This window comes from Rutidosis leptorrhynchoides, chromosome 2 (genome assembly GCF_046630445.1).
Source record: "Rutidosis leptorrhynchoides isolate AG116_Rl617_1_P2 chromosome 2, CSIRO_AGI_Rlap_v1, whole genome shotgun sequence".
NCBI classification, from domain to species: Eukaryota; Viridiplantae; Streptophyta; class Magnoliopsida; order Asterales; family Asteraceae; genus Rutidosis; species Rutidosis leptorrhynchoides.
In genome coordinates, this window is record NC_092334.1 from 71,617,501 (window position 1) to 71,623,042 (window position 5,542).

Genomic DNA, 5,542 nt, shown 5'->3' on the forward strand with positions numbered 1-5,542 from the left:
ATTAATATGGAACGTTTATAATCAATATGAACGGGACATTTCAATATTAAGTCGATTGATGAATTTTTTTGTTTTTTGTTTTTTTTTTTTTTTTTTGCCTTTTCTGTTATCCTTTTATTGTAGTGGTGAATTTCTGTGATAATACAACTCTTTCAATGGTATAGTCTAAATCTAAGTTATTTTCCTTCCGTTAATTCGCGGTTGAGATTGACGTCACCGGTACCGCTACGACGCGCCGACGTATTTTCCATTTCGGTTCTTCGCCGTATTTCTTTTTTCTACTTTTTTCGTTTGAGTGTTTACATTTATGTTTTCGTTTAAAATTTTTGTATACATATTTTTTTACGTTTACATTTTGTTTACATATCTGTTTACAATTTTGTCTTACATTTTACGATATGCATCGTAATATCTTTACTTTCTATGAAAATCAATAAAGTATTGTTGAATGTATGTATATAAAAAATAATTTTTAAGAATATTTTAAACAAGAATACTCGCGTGACTTAATATTTCTTGTAAAGAATGCATCAAAACATGTACGCCTAAGGAGATTCGATAATATATTGTTGCACGATCGTATCACTCTGGTAAGTGACTAACCCACTAAAATGACACGGTCCCTGTATTCTAGTTTAACAAACTTCTATTCCCACTCTAATATAGAAGTAAAAGTTTACGTGACTCTCAATCACCTCTATGCCTGACCCAACATTTTTTGTTTCCTCTGCAAGCCGTCTTCGTCAGAGAATATCTCCAACATTCAGGAATTTAATCCCTATTATTTTTTCCGTACTTTTTATTTTAACCTTTTTCATCTTTCATTTCTCTATATTGATGAAATTATTTTTATCTATTATACTCCCCCCGTCTCAATTTAATTGTCTCCAAACAAAAAACATACAGTTTAAGAAAAAAGTGAGTGGCGCATTTACTTTCTAGTTTTACTCCTTACTTTTTAAATACATTTTTGTTTTATTTAAAAAAAAGTAAGAATATTAAAGTATTTTAACCAATTATTCTTATCTATTAATGGAGATGAACTATTAATTTGAGACAGACAAAAAATGAAACCGGGACTATCTAATTGGGACGGGGAATAATTAATTTTCAGCTAAATTTGATGCGCTAGTTTATAGTCGTTGATTTTAACATTGAATATGATGATAAGCTTTATTACGATCAACTGATTAAAAGTTTCTTTGTGATATTAAGTCGATTGATAAATTTGTTTTTTATTTTATTTTGCCTTTTCTCTTATCCTTTTATTGTAGTAGTGAATTTCTGTGATAGTACAACTCTTTCAACAGTATACTCTAAATCTAAGTTATTTTCCTTTCGTTAATTCTCGGTTGAGATTGACGTCACCGCTACCTCCACGACGCATTTTCCACTACGGTTCTTCGCCGTATTTATTTTTTCTACAGTTTTTCGTTTGACTGTTTACTTTTACGTTTTTCGTTTATAATTTTTTATACATATTTGTTTACGTTTACATTTTGTTTACATATTCGTTTACTATTTTGTCTTACGTTTTACGATATGTATTGTAATATCTTTACTTTCTATGAAAATTAATAAAGTATTGTTGAATGTATGTATATTAAAAAGAATTTTTAAGAATATTTTAAACAGGAATACTTGCGTGACTTAATATTTCTTGTAAAGAATGCATAAAAACATGTACATCTAAGGAATTTCGATAATATATTATTGTACGATCGTATCAATCTGGTGAATGACTAACCCACTAAAATGACACGGTCCATGTATTCTTCTTTAACAAACTTCTATTCCCGCTCTAATATAGAAGTAAAAGTTTACGTGACTCTCAATCACCCCTATGCCTGACCCAACATTTTCTGTTTCCTCTGCAAGCCGTCTTCGTCAGAGAATATCTCCAACATTCAGGAGTTTAGTCCCTATTATTTTTTTCGTACTTTCTATTTTAACCATTTTCATCTTTCATTTCTTTATATCGATGAAACTATTTTTATCTATTATACTCCCTCCGTCTCAATTTAATTGTCTCCAAACAAAAAACACAAAGTTTAAGAAAAAGTGACAGGTGTATTTACTTTTTTATTTGTTTTATAGTTTTACCCCTTACTTTTTAAATACATTTTTGTCTTATTCAAATAAAGCAAGAATATAAAAGTATATTTTAACCAATTATTCTTATCTATTTATGGAGATGAACTATTAATTTGAGACCCACAAAAAAAGGAAACCGGGACCATCTAATTGGGACGGAGGGAGTAATTAATTTTCAGCTAAATTTGATGCGCTAGTTTCATAGTCGTTGATTTTAACATTGAATATGATGATAAGTTTTATTACGATCTAATGATTAAAAGCTTCTCTATGATATTAAGTCATTTGTAACATCCTCAACCGTGCCTAGCTGTAAGATTACTAGTTTGTCCTTAAGTTAGTATTGTGTTACTATATGCTTTTATTTTTATTTAATATTTACTATTAAATAATGATGTGGTTTGGACCAGTAAGTGACTAGTGAGCCGTGTTCTTACCATTTCTAGAAAATTCACCAAACACCTCGCTCTTCATCTTTCACCTACATCAAAACCCTAAATTCTAATCTTTGATCTAGAGCTCGAATCGTTCACATCTTCTTGTTCCTTGTGAATTACTGAATCTTTTGAGGTAGGAATCACAATTTTTCATGCTTTAATCTTCAAGAAAATTGAGTTTTTGTATTAGTTTTTACAAAGTGTGTATTTTGGGTCAAAATGGTTAAATTGGATGTTGTTTGAGTCTAAATCTTGTGGGTTTATGTTTCTACATGTTTAGTTTCTTTGATTTGGTCAGTTTTGAGGTCGTAATCGAGCTCTAGAGCAAGAATTGGTCGATTTTGGGTGAAACCCGTAGCTTTGTTCTTCAGCTTCTGAAGATAAACACAGGCGGCCGAGTGTCTCCCGACACTCGACCGATCGACTCGACCATCGACCGAGTGTGTATGAGCCACGGCCGAGTGTGTCTGTGAGAGACCATCGACCGAGTGACTAGACACTCGGCCGAGTGAGTGTAGACAGTCGGCCGACTGTCTATGACAGTCGACCGAGTGTCTTTGGCAGTGAAATATTTTACTAAGTGTTGATTTTTAGCCGTTATGCTGTCCGTCTATGACAATCGATCGAGTGTCTTTAGCAGTGAAATATTTTACTAAGTGTTGATCTTTGGCCGCTCTTCGTAATGCGTAAGCCCTGAAGGCAGCTCTCTATGCTTAAGCGCTTAACAGAATATGACATCAGCATAATAGCCAGGACCATAGTCGGTGTAAATTTCGCAAAGCATATAACAGAATCAATCATAAGCTAACATGTGTCCCCTCATATTTCGGAGGACCAAGGCCACAGCTGTGCCTATAAATAGACCCATTAGGTCACCACATTTCACAAGTCAACTATCTCGAGCAGAGAACACACTTTCTCTCTCACACATACTTTCTCTCTTTAAATCCATTCCGTCCAGCTCCATAACGCAGGACAGACCTAATATACAAAGAGTAACACGGAAGCAGGCATGACTTCACAACGCAGGACGGATCAAGTTACCACTTGTATTCCCGTTTCAGATTGATTAAAGCCACCAAACAGTAATAGACTGTGAACCGGGTCTGCAGGGATTCGTCCTGGAGAGTAAACATCAATCGTCAATATACCTCACCCCGCTTAGTTTAACTAAGTAATGTACTAATACTTAATATCCGCCTAGTCGAATATTATGTATTAACAAGGATCGAGCTGGTGTTATTGATTCAGCGACTAATAAAAGAATAACTATGTAGGAGTTACGAAAGGAAGCACAAACGCATACGAAATTTGATGGTTTAAGGCTTTTATCTAAAGCGGTTTCGACCGACATTCCTCCGGAACAATATGATTTGGTCATGAAATAACAGCTCACCAAGAAATACGCCAAGGAGTACCAGTCCGACGACGATGATGAATAAATTATTTCGTTTAAATTTCTAGCTTTTAAATTATGTATTGTTTTTTATTATTATTTGTAATTTTTTATATTGTAATGTGTGTTTTTTAATTAAATGAAAGTTTTTAGTTTATTAAAAATTTAATTTCGGTTCAATTAAAAAACATTTTAAAATTATAAATATAATTATAAAAATAATAAACATAAATAATAATAATAATAATAATAATAATAATAATAATAATAATAATAATATAAAATATTGATGTGGGGTCAATGTGGTTAGTGTGATGGTTGTTAGTGAATGTGGTTGGGAATGTGATTGGAGGAAGCTGCTAAGGTGGCGCTGATGTGGCACAATGTGGTTAAAAAAGTAATGTGATGGTTGAAGGTAGTCTTAGTTTTCAGCTAAATTTAACATGCTAGTTTCATAGTGGATGATTTTTCATTATATTACTTATAACTAGTGAAATGACCCGTGAAATCACGGTTTTTTTAAACGAAACAGTTAAATCATATGTTTTAGGTACTAAGTGAATGTAAATACTAAAGTCATTTTGTTTAATGACCCGTGAGACCACAAATTCCGACTTAGAAACTTGTCGTTATGTTTACAAACATATAGAGACATGTATTTTTCGCATACATATGTAACGTAATTAATCCTACAAAGAGAATTCATATTTAGATATTAGTAATATAGTAATAATAATAATTATTGTTATAATTATAAAAACAAATAATAATAATAATAATAATAATAATAATAATAATAATAATAATAATAATAATAATAATAATAATAATAATAATAAAAAGTCTACTTAAGAATTGAGTATTTATATTTTTAACAATAATTATTAGTAATAACAAATATTTTTTGGAATTTTTTTAACTAAAATATAATTATTATATGAAGGTTGTATAATATGCTTCAAAATTTGTTCATGTTCATTGGGTGTTTTGTAGATGATTGTATAATTTGTTTTAAAGTTTGTACATATGATCGTGTTGGTATTTTATCATAAGGTTGTACATAATGCTTCAAATATTGTACATATGGTCATGAAGGTGTTTTATCATGTAGTTGTACATAATGCTTCAAATATTGTACATATAATCATGTGAATATTTTATCATAAGGTTGTACATAATTTTTTATTATATATTATCCAATTAACAATGTTAATATTTTTCTTAAAATTTTTAATAAAGATTGATAATGCTAAAAACGAACACATATTTCATAGCATTATCCTTCCAGAAAGACAAGCTTTTAGTTGCAATTGTTCTATTTCCAAGTAATATTCGTTTAAATAAATAAGTGCGAAGACAAAAGACAGAATTGAAGATTTGAAGATGCAAATGACCAAAAAGCTCAAATATACAAGATACAATCCAAGTGGTTCAATTATTAATGAAGAACGTCTAAATAATGACAAGAGTACAAGCTGCGAAACGTAAAGTACAAGATATTAAATCATACGAAAAGGCGTTCGAAAATCCAGAACCTAGACATGAACCAACTATCAACGTACGACTCAACGGAGCTAAAATTACAAGTCAACTATGCACAAGAATATAATATAAT